The sequence below is a fragment of the Acinonyx jubatus genome, chromosome F2 (genome assembly GCF_027475565.1).
Source record: "Acinonyx jubatus isolate Ajub_Pintada_27869175 chromosome F2, VMU_Ajub_asm_v1.0, whole genome shotgun sequence".
NCBI lineage: Eukaryota > Metazoa > Chordata > Mammalia > Carnivora > Felidae > Acinonyx > Acinonyx jubatus.
The window spans coordinates 18,552,977-18,573,067 of record NC_069394.1 but is presented as its reverse complement, the minus strand read 5'-3'; the positions used below and the strand labels follow the sequence as shown (position 1 = coordinate 18,573,067).

The window sequence follows — 20,091 nt, the reverse complement described above, 5'->3', positions numbered from 1 at the left end:
TTTTTTAATCTTTTTTACATTGATTTATTTTTGAGAAACAGAGTGAGACAAAGCGTGAGCGGGGGAGGGGCAGAGAGAGAAGGAGACACAGAATCTGAAGCAGGCTCCAGGCTCTGAGCAAGTGGTCAGCACAGAGCCTGATGCGGGGCTCGAACTCACAAACTGTGAGATCATGACCTGAGCCAAAGTCGGATGCTCAACTGACTGAGCCACCCAGGTGCCCCTATATTTGTCTTTTTAAAAAAATATTTATTTATTTTGGGGAGACTTCAAGTGGGGGAGGGACAGAAAGAGGAGCACAGAGGATCCCAAGTGGGCTCTGTGCTGAAAGTCTGACAACAGCGAGCCCAATGTGCAGCTCGAACTCACAAACCATGAGATCATGACCTAAGCTAAAGTTGGATGCTCAACCATCTGAGCCCCCCAAAATGTATTTGTATATAAACACTAACATAAGAGACAAATGTCCGACAATCCTCTGAGAAAAAATATTCCTTTTCTTTTTCTTAGGTGTACTTTTCTGAACAATTAGGAATATTGGACTTAAGCTATTAGTCTTACCTGGAGTGTTGTGCAGGTAATTTGGAATTCTAATGGAACAATACACCTTTGAAATAATAGAAATAAGTCTCCAAGGTGAAAGGATTTCAGGTAGCACAAATACAGATGGGAGAGAAAACTGTAGTCTGATTTTTTTTCCACAATATGTGGGACTCAATTCCTGCTCTGAGTATGTATAATTGAGACCTAGCAAAGATAAAAATAAATAGCAATAAAATAAAGTCTTAGGAGTCATCCTAGACCCCTCTTTCTCTTTCATTCACATCCTCCAGTATGTAGTCATTCAACTCCACTTCTTTGGCATCTCCTGTCTGTGCTCTGCTGCTTACCCCCATTGCTGCCGTCTTGGCCCAAATCCCCTCGATCATCCCTGAAACACTGTAATAGTGTTTAATGTCCTTCCCCTTTTTTTTTCTAGTTTCATCTGCTCTAATCTATTCTCCACAAAGACCCCCAAATAATTTTTCTAAAATGTAAATCAATCATGTCAAGCTCTCTCCAAAGGTTTCTCTTTGTGTACAATGTAGACCCAAACATTGATGTCACATAAATTTGCTCCATGATCTTGTCTCTACTGTTTGTTTCAACTTCTGTGCCTCTGCTCCTTTATACACTTTCTATTACAGCCCCCGTGCTCTGCATCGTAGACTGTGGAGATGCTGGGCTTCTCCTCATGTGACTGTTCACATTGTACTCATTCCATCTAGATGTCCTTTTTTCCTACCACATCACTCTTACTTATTTTTCATGGAGCATATCAAGCATCTCCCCTTTTCTGGCACCAACTTCCCACCCTTTGCATTCCCACACTTTGCATTCTTAAAGAATCTGATATACATCTTTATTATAGTAAATGTTACTCAACTCTACTATCACGTGTGATTTCATTTTTACTTTTCTGGATTGAGAGCTATGTAAATTTAGGGACTATGTTTTCATCTGTATTCGAGTAGTGCTTAGTACAATAATAGCCCAATAAATAAAAGGCTATATCTATTTTTTTTTAAGGAAAGGTAAGAAGGCAGGAAAGAATGAAGGAAGAAAACAAAGAAGGGGGAAAAAGAACAGAAGAAGGGAGGGAGGGCTGGAGGGAGGGAAGAAAGGACCCAGAGCTCTGAAAAAATTTTTGTTCCGGAGTTAATCATGGGAATGAAATTTCTGTCTTTTCTTATCTGGGCTTTCCTTTCTGCAGATATTTTAGGCTCTTGTCACTTTACTACTCTGGAATGAGGATATTTATTTGGACAGTAGTGAAGCTGCAAAAAATTCTTTGGCTTTAGTGGTTGTGGTTATTTCTTTCTAAACCCATAGGAGGGGAACTTCAACTAGCTGCTGCCTGTGGTGTCAGCTACACTGTTTGAAGTCCCTGGTGAGGAGACAGCTGGATGCCACAGTGGCAATTTGGGGGCCACAAAGAATTGTTAGCTGAACTTGATGTTCTAGTTGGCAAGTTTGACACATATTCTACTCCCACATAATTGGATAGTGTTATGATCGCATCATACCACCAGCCCTGCTGTTATTATAGACGGGCTTTGTCATGATAAGAAGCCATGGTAGCTTCCTCATAATTATAATTTTGGCTAGACTAGCTTCCCTTCCTCTTAGACTCAAAAGTGAATTGACCATGGAAGGACTGACATGTTTGAGAAATTAATTTCACTTGGATTTTTTTCCAGGTTTGATAGAACTAGCTTGACATCTGCTTAAAGAAGGAGCCATTTACTTCCCAATTTCAGCTTCTTGCTCTTGGAAATACGGTCAGCCGAGAATCATTTCATTGTTAGAAATATCTCAGTGAGCTGAAATATGTAGACTTAACACTACTTCTTAGAGTCAGAAAGCTTAAAGAAATCTTGCATGTTGCCTAGTTGAAGTTCCTTATTTTACTTTTAACAGACCCGGAAAGGAGAGAGATTCAGTGACCTGCCCAGCATCACACATTAGTTAGTTACCGGAAGAGCTGAGATTATGTTTCTCACACCAGTGCTCTTCAGTTTGTTGTGTTCCAGACAAAATCTGTCTAAAGCACTGTTTCTTTGTTTTTTTCTGAAAATGGAAATGGGTTTATTCTCTTATAATGTAATGATGAAGGGGCACCTGGGTGGCTCAGTTGGTTAAACATCTGACTCTTGATTTCGGCTCAGGTCATGATCTCACAGTTCATGGGATTGAGCCTTGAATCAGGCTCTGTGCTGGCAGTGTGGAGCCTGCTTGAGATTCTCTTTCTCTGTCCCACTCCCACTCATTCTCTCTCTCTCTCTCTCTCTCTCTCTCTCTCTCTCTCTCTCTCAAAATAAATAAGTAAACATTTATAATCTCATGATGAAAATAATACCTGCCCATTGTAGAGAGACGGTAACATACCCAAAGAATGTTGATTAAAAGAATGAAGCCAATTTTGAAGGTGGGTTCTAATGACATGAAACAGGGTTTCATCTTTAGCCTAGTTCTGTTCAACATTATTGGCATTATCTTGGATGGAAGCATAGAAGGCATGTTTACCAAATATGTAAAAGATACTAACCTGGGAGAGAGAAGTAATGCTGCGGTTTGCTCTAAATGAGGAATCAAATAATAGCTAGTGAGAATCTACTGTGAGCCAGGTATAAATTAATCTCTGAAACAGTCCTACAAGGTAGCTATCCTGTATGGGTCATATCCCAGTCAGGAAACCAGAATCACACCAGCCATTTTGATGGGAAGAATATTGGGAATTTGTTAATCTGGGCTTGGAATTCTGAAATAGCAAAACTATTCGGTTACTCTGAGGTAACCGAAGAAGCAGCTTCCATCCCTAGTCTGGAGGAGTAAAAGGAAGAGATTGGGGTTTTTCAGGATCTAGAAACTCAAAAAAGAGGCCTCACAGAGCTAGATCTAAACCTCTGAGGAAAAGAAGCTAATTGGTTAGTATTACTTGTACTTAGAAGCTCACAGGAGTCCCTGAGAAGCTAAGGACTCAGGCTTCTGAGGAGGGGGCGACACCTGGTTGATTCTGATCCCTCAAGAGCTCAGAGTAGAGGCCTCACAGAATTGGGGCTCAGACCTTCCAGCAGGGGGTACAGTCTGGCTGCTGCTGGAGGCTCTGAGGGGGTGCAGTGAGGCTGGTTCTGGGAGTGTTCAGGAAGCCAAAGACCAGAACCACCTGCTGCTGTGTGCAGAAGGGTTGTTGCTGGTGTGATGCTGAATGGAATGGCAAGCTCAAGGAAGTAGCCCTCTTCCTGCCTTTCAGTCCCCTCTAGTGTGCCCTGCAGTCAAAACCTAGTAGGAAAAAATAATAGTAAAATAAAAGAAAAGAAGAAGAAGAAGAAGGAGGAGGAGGAGGAGAAGGAGGAGGAGGGGGAGGGGGAGGGGAGGGGGAGGAGGAGGAGGGGAGGAGGAGGAAGAAGAAAAAGAAAAAAAGTGAATAGGAACTCAACCAACAAAGGAAAATTAAGTTTTCAGTCTCAACCTCATATCACAGCGTAAAATATAGAAGGAAAAGATTTTGCCATTCACTTAGACTTTCGACAAATGTTGATGGAGTGAGTGCCTACCACGTGCCAGCAATCACCCTATACCCTGAACTACAACCTCTTCTGTGAAATGGGGATAATTATGCCTCCCTCAGAGAGATGAAGAGTAAGGAATAGAAAGTATTTGAGGACTTTGACAGTGTCTGGCAATGATTATCTACTGTCGCACAAGGAAAATGGCAAGCCCTCCATGTTCATCAAATGCTGATGATGTTCATGGTACAGAAGACCTTGATTTGCTTCCACCGTGGTGTTTTAAATGGTGTGATTTTGAGTTTCAATGGAGAGAGAATACACTCTCCAGGATTTAAAGTCTCCACCTCTCCACATTGCTTACATCTTACTATTTCACACTTGTAAGCCTAGCTTCCAGTCTGGGTTTTGAAGATCTGTTCTAGAATGATTCTTTACTCATCTCTTCCCTCTCAGGTAACTAATTCTATATTTGGGTGGAGCTTCGGTTATCGATTTTTAAAATTCCTTCTAGCTCCATGTTTATCCTCTTCACACAATAATAAACGAAGGAGTAGTTTCTACTCTCTTAAGTAGAATAAACCAAAATCCATGAGTAAAAATTCTTTTGGTATTAATTTTTGAAACTTTAGAGGTAAAGAAGGAGACAAATGATGACTATTGCATTTTTCTTTAAAGTATTTTTAACCATGAATTTTACATGATCAGATTTGGGTATGGTAGTGGCTTTGGGGAATTAAATCCATTTCAATGATTTTTTTAGAAGTATACTCTTTTTAATTTTTGCCATATTGTCAATTAGTATTTAAATACCCCCTGGCCCAAATACGTCATTTCTGTGTTGATTTATTTGGAAGCTGATCTTTCTAAATTCTTGGCCACTGAAATCATGCTAATAAAGGACTGTATTGAAATGTTCTGTTCTGTATTTTTGAGGTTTTTTTGTTCGTTATTTTTATTTAGGAACATTTTCTAGAGCAATGAACCATAGAATAATCAGGTGACCTGCATTTTTCATGAAAAATAAAATGCTTCCAGATGGTGTTAGACACTTGGAAAGGATGTGTTGTTCAGCCTACCCAGAATGTTCCTAAATAGCCAATTCTGGTTTTCGTAAGGCAGTGTTTCCAAAGTTGCTACCTGTTTCAAGCATAAGGGGGACAGGCTTATAGGGTATGAAGTGGCTAAGTATTGGGAACAGCTGGAACTAACTAGATGCTGTTAACATAACAGATTAAGCAGATCTATGAGAGAAGAATCTTGCTGTAAGAATAGGTTAATCAGTCCATAAATCAAGTTGTGGGGGCATCAGGTGTAAACCCATACCATAGAGGGTCTCTATTTACCTTATAGAGTTGTCTGCAATCTGGAGCCACCTTTTAGATACTCAGAACAATTCTCTTCTGCAACTCTGTTGACCACAATGTGCAAAAATAACTTCGTGAAAACAGAATGGGTGAATCAAATGGTCTGAAATGCTCTAAGTATTCATTAAATCTTGTATCGTTAGATCAGTTTACCTGTTCCCATTCCTTAAAGCCTGCATTTAGTTGAAGAGAGGGGGGCCCTGGACATTTTCCCCCTTGTCTCTATTCTGATGGTTTACTTCATTCCAGTTATTCTAATTTACTCTGATTCCTGGTAAGTATCTGCTCTTTTCAACACTTGATTCTTGCTTATACCCTCCCATCACTTCTTGGACTTCATGCTGGAAATTTCTCTGAATTTTACCTCTGTCTCATCTCCCTCCAATTCATATTGCTAATTTTTATTCCAGGCTATTCTGAGGAAGTACTTCATTTAGCCTTGCCCTGCCCCTAGGACTGATGTTCTACGCTGAGGTTCCCATGATCATATTGGTCATATTCCTCCCAGGTTAGCTTTGGCATCATAAATGAGTCAACATTTTCACTGTGAGTGTCACTTTCAGGCCATAGAAGGCTTGGGTCACACAGAACCCACCACACTTTTCTAAGCCCAAACCTGTAGAGCCATCTGTGGATAACTCTTTTGTAACGCTCCTGCTGGCAAAGATCTTGGGTAAGGCTGCTTCATGTAACTGTCTATAGGTCACTTCCTTATAGATCGGTCCTTTTGGTCTCTTGGTCTGGGTCACTCTGTTGGGCAATTTACATAGTCTTCATAGTGCCCTCTGTTATCTTTAGTTCTCTGTATGCTTTATACATTATTTTACATAAAGAAATTAGTAACTACATCTTTAATGGTCATTGATTTGAGTATTCAATAGAAAGAAAAGACTCTCTTGAGCAGCTTCCTACTAATCTGCACCTTCATTTCTTTCAGATGATCCAACCACTCCTTAAAGCAGATTCTTTGTATCCTCAAAGAAATATTTCCTAATTTTCCAAATTCAGTGAGCATTTTCTCAGGTCACCGTCATTAACAGCTTCTTTTCCCAAGTGAATGATCATGCAACAGAAATTTGTATACCTGTCTTAGTCCATTTAGGCTGCTATATTAAATTTCATAAACTGCGTGGCTTAAAAACAATAGAAAATTATTTCCTACAGTTCTGGAGGCTATGAAGTTTAAGGTCAAGGTGCCAGAAGATTTAGTGTCTAGTAAAGAGCCCACTTTCGTATACATGGCTTTCATTTCACTGTGTCCTCACCTGGTGAGAGGGTCAAGGGGTCACTCTTGGGCCTCTTTTATCAGAGCACCGATCCCATTCATGAGGGCTTCACCCTGATGACCTATTTACCTCCTGACGGCCCCACTCCAAATACAATCACATGGGCAGTTAGGTTTCAGCATATGAATTTTGAGGGGCACAAACATTTAGACTATAGTAATACCTTTCCATTCACTTTAGAATATCATTTGAAGAAGAAAGAAATATGAAGAAAGGGTTTACAGGTATCATCTAGCTCATACAGTGGGATAGGGTGGACAGAGACTGCTACCCAGGTCTTAGTGAAGCAGCACTCTCAATGCAGTCTTTCTTATTCTAGTCAAAGTACCTACTCACTTTGGAATATTTTCCCACACTGCATGTGGCCCAGTTGGGGCTGTCAATTATTTCCTCTAGGCCTCAGCACAAGGATGTCCTTCCTCAGGCTGGACCAATCATAATACTCTTCCTGACAATAATTGGTGCAGCAGGTCAAACTGTAACCCAAACAAGTCAACTCAGGATGCTTTCACAGGATTCTTAAATGACTCTTGAGAAAAATGTTCCTTCCGCTGACAGTGATGTTTTGCTGATATTACTAGACTGGAGGTTAAGAAGGTGGTTGCAAATTATCGTTTTCAATGACATTCAATCAAAGTCAAGCAGAGACCATCAGAGATTAAATTTAAATGAAGTCAGAGAGAGGCAGTCCTGATAACCTGAGTCTCTAGACACCATGGCCTATACCATGTAGCTCTTTGATTCCCTGTGCTAATCTAATATTCTTCCTAGACATATGAGCCAATAACCCCCTCTGTTACATTTAAGCTTGTTTGAATTGAGTTTCTCCCACTTGAAATTCAACATCTTGCCCATCGCAAGATGCAATGATTTTAAGAGGTGTGTTGGTAGGAGAGGGGACTGGTAAGACTTTCCTTCAGTTGACTCAAAAAATGTTAAGGCAGGAGTTTTCAATCTTTTCTCTGTTGAAATACCAATGACAGATAATGACCTTTGGTGAGACATATTTCTATATGTAGGTTTTAGAGTAACAGCAGCTGCCATTCCATCCTTTTCTCTCTCATTCTTGAAATCATATTAAAATGCTGGTGTTTTGGCTATCTGATGTTACATAACAACTACCCCAAAACAAGTGTATCATAAAACAACAAACATTTTATGAGTGCACACCCGGATGGCTTGTCTCTCTGTTCCATAATGTTTGGGACCTCAGCAGTAAGGACTCAGATGGCTGGAAGTGACTTTAATGGCTCAATCCTGCAATCACTTGGCAGCTTCTGTCCTCATGTGTTGGCAGGTATGACAGAGAGAATGAGCTGGAACTGTTGGAATGCATATGCAAGACCTTATTATTGTGGTTTCAAGGTAGTCAGACCTCTTATGTGGCAGTTCAGGACTCCCAAAGAAAGTGTTCCAGTGAGTAAGGAGGAAGTTAGATGACATTTTAAGAACTAGCTTTGGAAATCACATAAGGTTTCTGCCATACTCCTTTAGTGAATGTAGTCACAAGTTCACCCAGAAGCAAGGAGAGGGGACATAGACTTCACTTCTCACTAGGAAGAATACCAGAGATTTGTAGTCTGCCATTTGTAGTCAGAGATTTGAAAACTGCCATAGCTAGTGAGTAGAAAGGACACTATTACAGGAATGACTTTGAAGCCATTCTAAAATGTGTGTGTGTGTGTGTGTGTGTGTGTGTGTGTGTGTGTGTGTGTGATTTAGTCACAAGGTATCATTAGTAGCAAGATGAGCATATCTTACTTTTGTAGCAAATTAAAAAACTTGAATTGCATAACTCCTGGGCTAAGAGTGGGCATCAGGGTACTATTTATACAGATCGGGTAAGAATGGGAGAGGAAGAGTGTAGTAAAAAGAATTGACAGAGATGAGTTGAATAAGAGGTTGGCAAATGCTAAAGCCAAAATTTCAGACAATCTAACTTTTCCAGCGTTATCTCTAGCAATAGGATTCTGTTTTCCATATCCCTGATTAATTTAGTCTCTGCTGGAATATATAGAGATGACATCTGTGGGCAAAATGCAGAAAGCAAGTCCATGTGGCCTGACCAGTGAGAGATTGCCATGCAAGGTCAGCCAAGATGTCTTGAAAAATGAATGAGAGAATGGTATAATACTTTAACCATCCTTCTGTAACCCTGGCATAGTGTTGCTTGATTTGCTCCTGTATTCTGAATAACACCCTACTCCTTCCTATAGACAATTTGAGGACATGAGTTTTTGTGTCAGATCCAAGCTACAGACAGCTTCTCCACTCTCAGTGGTGGCCACTTACCACTAACCACTCAGTCTCAGGCATTTATGTGCATTGTGGAAAACTCCTCCTCAACTTTTAAAAATATGGGTATGTAAGTGATGAATCACTGAATTCTACTCCTGAAACCAATATTGCACTGTATGTTACTTAACTAGTATTTAAATAGATTTTTTAAATTAAAAAAATATATAGAAAAGTAAAAACATGGTACTTTATCAATGTGATGTCTTCTGACAAAGGGAAGTGTGGGGATGGCTGCATCATTGTCACTGAAAGTGGTTAAGGGTGAAGATACACATGAAAATCTCAGCTCCAACTTTTATTCACTATGCAACCATGGCCAAGGGATGTAGCATCTTTGGCCCTCAGCTTCCACAGAAAAAAATGGTCATAATGGAAGCACTTATTTCCTATGCTTGTTAAGAGAAGGAGGTGACGCATATAAATAGATGAGGACAGTGACCATTACAAATGTAAGCACCCTGTTAGTATTAGGTATTAGTGCTTACTGCCTGGATCCATGTGTGAACAGAGCTTCTGAAGCATGCCTGATATGAAGCTTCTATGTGTTTTAGACTTTCTTGTGAATTTGAGGCTAGCATAAGAAATTAATAAAATAGTGGAAGCATGGATACCTCAGTCCTATAGCATTTTTTCTTCCTAAGTCTTATTCCCTTGTAAGTAATCACTGCTTGTCATCATGGTTGTGGTTCTACTCATCTCAAACTTCAGACTCTTTTCTCTCCCCAAGTATAAAATCAGTGACCCCTAAGTTACCTCGCATTCTCCCTCCCTCTCTCTCTCTCTCTCTTCACTTTCAATGCAGACAAAACCAAATCAAACCAATTAATATTAGAAGAACATCTCCATGTAACTAAAACACCAATTTGCTTCCATAGATAGAGAAGTTAAGCTTCTGCTCCTCCAATTCCAAATGAGGTTTCCATAACTGAAAGGTCCACTGATGCATTCCCCCAAACCAAGCAGGAATTTACTACCTGCAGTGAATACTGTTACTATCCTTTAGCATAGAAACTGTAGCAGTTTTAAAAATAGCAACGTTTGATCTTTGATTTTAGAAATTGGAAAATATAAGAAAGAAAAAAAGGAACTTTTTTATCATTAAAATCATTCTTCAAAACTTGGAGAGAAAACAATCAATATTTTCTTGGACATTAGAAATTATTTTGAGCGGGGTGTCCAGGTGGCTCAGTTGGTTGGGTATCTGACTTCAGCTCAGGTCATGATCTCACGGGTCGTGGGTTCTAGCCCTGCATTGGGCTCTGTGCTGACAGCTCAGAGCCTGGAGCCTGCTTCCTATGCTTCTGTATGCTTCAGTCATATGTCTGATGCTTCCTATTCTGTGTCTCCCTCTCTCTCTGCCCCTCCCCAGCTCGCAGTCTGTCTTTCTGTCTCTCAAAAATAAGTAAAGTAAAAATGTTAAAAAAAATTTTTTTAGAAATTATTCTTAGCTTTGCAGCCTGAGAGACCAGAATTTGAATAATTGGCTCAATTATGGATGAGTCATGTGCTTTGGGGCAAATCCCTTCCTCTTGCCCTGCCTCAGTTTCTGCTTCTGGGGGTAATAATTCTGACTTCACTGGTTTGTTTTGATCATTAAATAGTATAATAGTGTAAGTAAGTGTCATACAGGAGATACTCATGTTAGTCTTCCTTTTCCCCCAAAACCAAAAATTGGCTTTATTTTCTGCCCCTCAAATCTACATGTTAATGAATCACACTTGGATTTGTCTCAAATTTAAATGACAGTCACAGTGTGTGTGATTGTGCCCAGTCGACACAATGATTGTTCATTTTATTAAGAACATATTAAAAAGAGAAATAATTTGGGGAATCAGATCTAAGATTTATCCAAAAGACTTTCAAACATTTGACATGGAATTTCAAGACTAAAATATTAAGGGTATTCAAGAATATTCGCATCCTCCTCAAAACTCCTTAAGGGTGATTTGCTATTCTTTGACATCAACAAAGTTTAGAAGAAATGTCCTATATTGCAGGTAATGATCATTAACTGAAGTTTTCAGTAGAAACTCCATGTGTATTCCTTTGATTTACTTCTTTTAGTATCCCAAGTTTTCTTTAATTCTAGTTATGTGGAATTTAGTGAAAGTCCTGGAGATCGTAAATGCTTATTGATTTATTTTTGTTTGTTTGCTTGTTTGGACACTTTCACAGAGCTCTCTCAGTTTTAGAATATAGTAAGTCAAAATAGAGCTCTTGGAGCAAAGAGAATTCAGTTGGCATCTCATTTCTACTACTCACTGGCTTTGTAACAGTGGGCCAATTATATAGCCTTTTCAACCTTCAGTTTTTGTATCTATCAATAAGAAAGTGTCCCAGTGCTTATTTCTTAGGGTTGTTAGGATTATGTGAGATCATGCACTAAGTCCGTGCTTTGGGATATTAAGTACGTCTTCTCCTTCTTCTCCCCTTCTTTCTTCTTCAATCATCTTTCCAAATGGCAAGGACCTCATTATTTATTCTGACCCACACAATTGGTCCTTTATGTTTTTCATAATTTAATTTCTGGTTATTTATTTATTAAGGGAAATTGATCTGGCCTACATGTGGTATTCCAAGGAGTAATAGGGTGAGGGAATTTTATATAAGGAGTAGATAATTTTTTATACTCTATTATGGTCAGTTTCTCTGTTAAAATGCATAATTCTGCCATTCCTTTAAGGAGGGTGATAATGTCACATTGCTTTGATTTTAATGAGATCTGTCCTGAAGGTAAACCCTTTGAGGGCTCCTTTATGAAACACCAACCCCAGCTGTTTTATATTCTGCAGGTGTTATGTAAATGTCAAATATTAATCTTTTACTATCTAGTAAAAGAGATGAAATAAGATTTTTGTGACTGCTTGTTTCATAGGTTGCAAATAAGACTGGGTCATTGTCCTCTTGATTATTCAGCTGCAAAATTTCTTCACATTAAAAAAGTACAGTGAAAATAACAGCCAGGAATGCTGTCATATTAATAATAAGAGTTCATATAGTTAACGTTTAGAGACAGGTTTTTAGGTACCAGGAACTGTACTGTCTTCACGTGCTGTCTTCTCTAATCCTCACAAAACCCTCCAAAATGAGTAAGAATCTTAGTTGCAGATAAAAAAAAAAAAGAAAAGAAACCACAGAATTTTAAAACATGAAAGGTCTTGATGCACCTGGGTGGCTCAGTGGGTTAAGCGTCTGACTTTGGCTCAGGTCATGATCTCACAGTTTGTGAGTTGGAGCCCCACATTGGGCTCTGTGCTGACTGCTCAGAGCCAGGAGCCTGCTTTGGATTCTGTGTCTCCCTCTCTCTCTGCCCTTCCTCCTCTCTCTCTCTCTCTCTCTCTCTCTCTCTCAAAATAAATAAACATTAAAAAAATAAAAATAAAACAAAACATGAAAGGTCTTACTTGGTAGCACAGAGCTAGTGGGTGGTTGAGTGCAGAATTGAATCAAGTTGGTTTAAGAACAGTCTGTGCTCTTAGTCATATGTCTGATGCTAAGTCAAAGAGAATTTAAAAAAAAACACATTTTCTAATTAACTGTCATTCAAAATAGACAAAGATAATTCCATAAAATAAATTATAAGATATTATGAAGATGGAGAAAAAACATAGGGCATGTCTAGTAGAATGCATCAGAAAAGTATTTATGGGTGCGCCTGGGTGGCTCAGTTGGTTAAGCGTCTGACTTCGGCTCAGGTCATGGTCTCACAGTTCATGGGTTTGAGCCCCATGTCGGGCTCTGTGCTGACAGCTCAGAGCCTGGAGCTTGCTTCAGATTCTGGGTCTCCCTCTCTCCCTCTCTCCCTCTCTCTCTCTCTCTCTTCCCCTACCCCACTCACGCTCTGTCTCTCTGTCTCTCTCTCAAAAATAAATAAAAACATAAAAAATTTTTAAGAAAAGAGAAGTATTCATAAAGGCATTGGCTGTTGATGGGAGGCAGAATGTGGTAGAGTCACCTATACAGAGGGGACAATTCAAACAGTTGAGTGGGGGCAAGACAATTAGACTGACAGCAAATTACCTGGTATAACTAAACTAGGGGCTTCAAATGCAGATGTGTGTAGAGGTTTGACAGAGAATGAAAATGAACAAGGCTGGTGCGTGCAAGGGTCATAGGAAATGACTGAGTCTGCAGAGGACTGGAGAGTGTGTGGCTATCCAAAGGGGACAGCAGCTGCTTGGTGATGCATGAGAACACTGTCACACGGGAATGAAGACCTAGTGTTTCCAGAAATTCTGAATTTTTCAAGAAGGGCAGAAATCTAGATTTTCATATGCTCCCTTCTGATTTTTAAATGTTGACAACTCACAGAACATTTTCAATAGGATCAACTTAATGAAAATATTTTAGATGCAACCTAGCCTAGAGACTGTTAGGCTTGCTTTTCTGAACTTGAGTTATGAGAAACTAAAGTCAGTTGGTACAGACGGCAGAAGACACTGAATGCCAAGCTGAAGACTGATCTTAAATTATAAGGCAAAGAGAAACAGCAGTTGAAGGTTTTTCAGCAAAAGTGGTATGAAGGGTGCTGCTGGAGAATGATGGCCTTGAGCAGTCCACCAATGGTTTGTGGATGAGAGAAAGAACCATCAAGATGGCCAGCTTTGCAGCAATTACATTCATTATGGTAGCTGAATGGATTTGAAACATAAATAACTAATTTATCAAATAACAGATTCCTATCACCATTATCAACTATTTATTTCTACTTTTTGGGGTATATTAGCAAAAAAACATAAAAGAAACGATAAAAAATGAAAGAAAATTTACCTAAAGATGGAGCATCCCACTTTGAGGAATCTCTCCTAAACTTAAAAACAATGGCTTACCCTTATGAAGGAAATTGAAAAAGATACAAAGAAATGGAAAAACATTCCGTGCTCATGAATTGGAAGAATAAATATTGCTAAAATGTCAATACTACCCAAAGCTATCTACACATTCAATGTAATTCCAATCAGAATTGCACCAGCATTCTTCTCGAAGCTAGAACAAGCAATCTTAAAATTTGTATGGAATAACAAAAGACCCTAAATAGCCAAAGTAATATTGAAAAAGAAGACCAAAGCGGGAAGCATCACAATCCCAGACTTTAGCCTCTACTATAAAGCTGTAATCATCAAGACAGCATGGTATTGGCACAAAAACAGACACATTGACCAATGGAATAGAATGGAAACCCCAGAACTAGACCCACAAAAGTATGGCCAACTAATCTTTGACAAAGCAGGAAAGAATATCCAATGGCAAAAAGACAGTCTCTTTAACAAATGGTGCTGGGAGAACTGGGCAGCAACATGCAGAAGAATGAAACTAGACCACTTTCTTACACCATTCACAAAAATAAACTCAAAATGGATAAAGGACCTGAATGCGAGACAGGAAACCATCAAAACCCTAGTGTTCAAGAAAGCAGGAAAAAACCTCTCTGACCTCAGCCACAGCAATTTCTTATTTGACACATCTCCAAAGCAAGAGAATTAAAAGCAAAAATGAACTATTGGGACCTCATGAAGATAAAAAGCTTCTGCACTGCAAAGGAAACAATCAACAAAACTAAAAGGCAACCAACAGAATGGGAAAAGATATTTGCAAATGACGTATCAGACAAAGGGCTAGTATCCAAAATCTATAAAGAACTCACCAAACTCCACACCTGAAAAACAAATAATCCAGTGAAGAAATGGGCAGAAAAGATGAATGGACACTTCTCTAAAGAAGACATCTGGATGGCCAACAGGCACATGAAAAGATGCTCAACGTCACTCCTCATCAGGGAAATACAAATCAAAACCACACTGAGATAGCACCTCATGCTAGTCAGAGTGGCTAAAATGAACAAATCAGGAGACTATAGATGCTGGAGAGGATGTGGAGAAACAGGAACCCTCTTGCACTGTTGGTGGGAATGCAAACTGGTGCAGCCACTCTGGAAAGCAGTGTGGAGGTTCCTCAAAAAAATTAAAAATAGATCTACCCTATGACCCAGCAATAGCACTGTTAGGCATTTACCCAAGGGGTACAGGAGTGCTGATGCATAGGGGCACTTGTATCCCAATGTTTATAGCAACACTCTCAACAGTAGCCAAATTATGGAAAGAGCCTAAATGTCCATCAACTGGTGAATGGATAAAGAAATTGTGGTTTATATACACAATGGAATACTACGTGGCAATGAGAAAGAATGAAATATGGCCTTTTGTAGCAACGTGGATGGAAGTGGAGAGTGTTATGCTAAGTGAAATAAGTCATACAGAGAAAGACAGATACCATGTGTTTTCACTCTTATGTGGATCCTGAGAAACTTAACAGAAGACCATGGGGGAGGGGAAGGGGAAAAAAAAAGTTAGAGAGGGAGAAAGCCAAACCCTAAGAGACTCCTAAAAACTGAGAACAAACGGAGGGTTGATGGGGGGTGGGAGGGAGGGAAGGGTGGGTGATGGGCATTTAGGAGGGCACCTGTTGGAACAAGCACTGGGTGTTGTATGGAAACCAATTTGGCAATGAATTTCATATTGAAAATAAATAAACAAAAAACATTAAACAAACAAACAGAACTAATGGCTTATCAAAGAACATGGATGTTTTTGATCTCCAAGATCCTATGATGCATTTTCTACCTCCTCGTCTTCCTTAGCTTGATGTATCTTCACAATTGGGACTCTCCTCTCAAGCCATATCCTAGTATTATTACCCCAGTCTGACTGTGAAAATTGATAAGGGAGAGGTCCATTCTGTCGACTTAGAACTCTCTATGAAAAACTGAGATACAAGAAGGAAGAAAAAGAGTGCCCACACCAAAGTATCCCACATATGTATAGGATGAAATTTCAAAGTCAGACCCAGAAAGTTTAAGTGTTTCTCTAAAATGGAACATGTCAGATTCGTTTATACATCTCATTGAGTGTCTATATTGTGCCAAGCACTGTAAGAAATTAAAACAAGACAAAAATCCTGTCTCACAAGGAGCATACAGCTTAATTATTTGATTGTTTATTGGCAACATTATGATATGGGAATAAAGTAGTACAATGCAAGGTAAGAAGTGATACACTTCATGATGGAAACTAGGTAAAGTTCTAGTCCTGTGCCTTTCAATGGAGGGAGATATTAAATTTATTTAGAAGAATTAGGGAAAACTTCAAGTAAGAAGAGATATTTAAGATAGGCTTTGAAAAAGGATTTGGATATTATGAGAAGAAAGTGGGGGTAACAACATTCCAAATAGAGGGAGTAGCATAGCATGAGGTCAGAAGAGGGCATGTTTTGGAAATGCTCACATTGTCAGGACCATAGGGTAAGTGGTCAATAATGTTGGGAAATAAGGCTGGAAAGATAGGGTGGGGCCCTAAAGCCTACTCAAATTTTTTGGTTTTGTAGACGTGGAGAAACCCTTAAATTGCTGTGTTCAGAAAATTTATGCAAGAGAAGCTGGACTTTGGGAATATTAACCCCATGCTAACTCTAGGAGGGTTTCCCGAAGTGTGTTCTAAGTACCATTGGTGGTATACAAGATGATCTCTGGTGGTTCACGAATGAACATTTACTTAATAGATCCATATCTATTTTAATAGAAGCCCACAGAGTTACTAGGGTATTTATATGTAAAAATAAGAATTGGGAATGAGATCCCCAGAGTTGAAATGATTATATTTTAAAGAGAGAACCCTAAAATTCAACTCCAATTCGCTCCAGAATGATTCTCATTTGGGTCTCCTTACCTGAAGACTTTCTTCCTTGCAAGGGAAAACTGCTTCTCTCTTTCCAGAAAAAAAAAATAGAGAATTATAAGAGTTTCCCTCATGTCCCACCCCTGAAGGTGACTTGGCATGCCTTTCTGGAGCTTCCAGTTTATTGGGGGAGACACATATTAAACAAAGAAATGAAAAACAAATATAAAATGACCGCAGAGTAAGACATACAAGGAAATGGTACACAATGATTCCAGACACAGGAAAAATTATCTCAGTCACAGAGGCAGGGAAGTTTTTCCTGAGGAAGTGACCTTGAACTGAGGTCTGAAACCTGAAGGTTGAACAGAAATGTAGGGAAGAGCCTTACTTGTAGGGAAAACAGCCTGTGAAAGCCCTGATGAAGAAGAGCCAGGATAATGAAAAACTCAAAGATGTTCACTGTGGTAGGAGTGGTATAAGCAAGAGTGTGTGTTGGGAAAACTGAAGAGGCAGATGGGTAGAGAGACTATGTCAAGAGTTTTTTGCTGTTCATTTTTAAAATTAATCCTTGATTGATTTTAATTTTATTTTATTTGTAATGTTTATCCACCATTGAGAGAGAGAGAGAGAGAGAGGGAGCGCAAGGTGGGGAAGGGGCAGAGAGAGAGGGAGACACAGAATCCGAAGCAGGCTCCAGGCTCGGAGCTGGAGCCTGATGCCAGGCTTGAGTTCATGAGCTGTGGGATCATGACCTGAGCCAAGTACGATGCTTAACCCACTGAGCCACCCAGGTGCCCCTGATTAATTTTAATCGTTAAGGGGTGCCTGATGGCTCAGTCGGCTAAGCTTCCAACTCTTGATTTTGGGTCAGGTCATAATCTCCCAGTCACGGTAGCATGATGTGTTGAGCTTGGAGCAGAGCATGGAGCCTGCTTGGGATTCTCTCTCCCTTTCCCTCTGCAGTCTCCCACTTGTGTGCATATGCACTCTTGCTCTCAAAAATAAATAAATAAAATTTGACATTTTAATTTTTAAAATTTAGTGGCAGTGTTTTATTTATTTATTGTATGGTTACTTCTACTTATGGTTTTCTCTTTATGATAATGAAAAAGTTGTTTTAAATAAATTAATGGCATTAAAATGACGAATCTATGTAAATAAAAGTGTGGGTTCACAAAATTCCTGCAGGTGACATATGGGTGACTGATATTTGGGAAACATGAAACTGTGGCTTAACTGCGGTCTAATGATGGCACATCACAACTGTAGGACCGAAAGTCTGGAGAGTATATCTCATCAGGCCAGTTTTAACATTGAAGACTATTTATTCTAGGCCAAATTCTGTTACGATCTCTTCCAAATGGTGTTATCTGCCCTTTGGCAATGTGAACTCATATTAAATTCTTGTGTTCCAAATACTATGGTATATCTTATTTTGTTTTAGACACAATGGCCAACCTGCACCATGGGTGGTCATCAGTATCTTAGCTCTTCCCAAGTATGAACTTTGGCTGTTGCTCACATGGAACAAGATATGAGGTCAGGGACCAGAACAACAGTGACCCAGATGTCATTGTATTGATAGCAAGTGTGTTCCATACTAAGAAATTCTGAAGTTTACATTGGCAGCTCAGAAACTTCCTCTGAAGACATGACTTTGCCATGAGGAAGAACTCTATGAAAGCTCTTGCTTTTTAGTGTATGGGATATTAGAGTTTAAGAAAAACAAGGTTTGTCTAATCTCAGCTCATCCAACTTACAAATGAAACACCTAAAATTCAAGGAGATGACTCACCCAAAGGCACAAGGATGCTTCCGTCCCACATCAACCTTTCATTTCACACCATGTCAGGCAAGAAGAGTGCTAACACAACCAAAGAAGGGGGATTGGAATGTGCATTACAGTAAGACTTGTATGGAACCATCGTCACCAAAGTTTCCCTGCTCGCAGGATTCTGGTCTCCATAGTACGTACCCATCCTTTGTGTTTGGTCCATGTGTGGTACTGTTGAAACACGGGGACAACTTCCTGACTCGAAGAGAAGTGGACAAAAACAAGAACATACAGAAGTGAAAGGTTTACTTGTCTTCTGTTTCTGAATCACGTGTGCATTTGGTCACCTCTACCATCCACCGACTGCCATTCAAGCTAAATTTCATCTTGAAAAAGGATGGCCTGGAGAAAAGACATCTGGCTCTACTCATTAATTATGGAGAGCTTCTTTAAGAAATAATATTTAGTTTTGGGAAGAAACTTCATTTGCTTCCCAAGATGCAAATGATGTGGTCATTTAGGCTAAAAAGCAAAATATGTTTCCTGTTTTAAAAAGTGGAGCAGAAGAGAGAGTCCTTTGAGATTTTTTTTTTCCTCTATGAAGAATTTAGATCACTTATCGCATGAATTATGATGCAGACACAACCAGATTCCTGTGGCAGGAAGGGGCTAGCAATTGGTTTTTCCCAGGAGCAGTCTTTTGTCCTGGAACAGAAAGAACTCTAGCTTTATCACAGTGTCAATTATTTAATCCTTCTATTTTAGGCTCCTTTTTCTTAAACAGGAAATTTCTGGGGTATAATTGCATCCAATATAGTATGTAACCAGAAAAAGAAGCACTCATAGTATATGATAATGACAAAGAAATATTTCTTTGTAACAATGTAAAATAAGATTAATGAAGCAGATGACCAGTCATATTAAAAAAATTCTTTAACTGAAGAAATCATGGTTTTTGCCTTAATTCATAAACATTAGAAGGAGACTCCAATATTCTAAATCTCTGTTGACAACTATGCATCCAATAAAACTGAACAATAGGGAGATCTCTATGCTTTTACATTTGGATGCAGGCATACTGTATTTCCTCCAGATCTCTTCATTTCACTATGTCTGGGAGCCAGTCTGTAAAAACGATTGACCATTGGGCTGACTCAACCAACGAGGAATCTTGCACCCCAGTCTCCACCTCTTCTTCCTGACTCCCCTTGCAGGAGGTGATACACATTTCGTGGTCTAATTTTGCCTGTGTTGTGGCAGCTGCTCAAAGGGAGAAGCATTAACATTAGATGGACAGCTCACATTTTAGAAGATCATTTCCTTTGGCTATTTTAAATACAGAATAAGGTTAGTACCATTCTTAAGTGTTACAGTGATCAGCATGGGCTTTGGCACCAGGAACACCTGGATTAGTGAATCCAAATCCTAGTTTCCCCATTTATTAGCTGTATAATCATGGGTAACACACTTAGCATCTCTGAGTCTCTGTGTTTTTCATTCATAAAAATAGAAGTCATTACTCCTTTCCAACATTTCTCTGAAATGTAAATGGAATACAATAATGAATAAGTAGCTAGTAAAATTTTGGAACATAATAGTTGTATAGCAATTAATAGTTATTGTTTCAATTTAAAAGTGTTTCCT

The 20,091-nt window shown here is 39.3% G+C and overlaps 1 long non-coding RNA gene across 3 annotated transcripts in view; it reads left to right on the top strand.

Moving 5' to 3' along the window:
- LOC113600590 (uncharacterized) overlaps positions 1 to 20,091 on the top strand; it is a 219,739-nt gene that overhangs the window by 72,795 nt on the left and 126,853 nt on the right. For 2 of the 3 annotated variants that reach the window (XR_008292629.1, XR_003421647.2), the window contains exon 2: positions 2,241 to 2,321. The exons of the other annotated variant lie outside the window; for it this stretch is intronic. This is a non-coding gene — a long non-coding RNA (uncharacterized LOC113600590). The remainder of the gene's footprint in view (positions 1 to 2,240; positions 2,322 to 20,091) is intronic. 3 annotated transcript variants of the gene reach the window in all.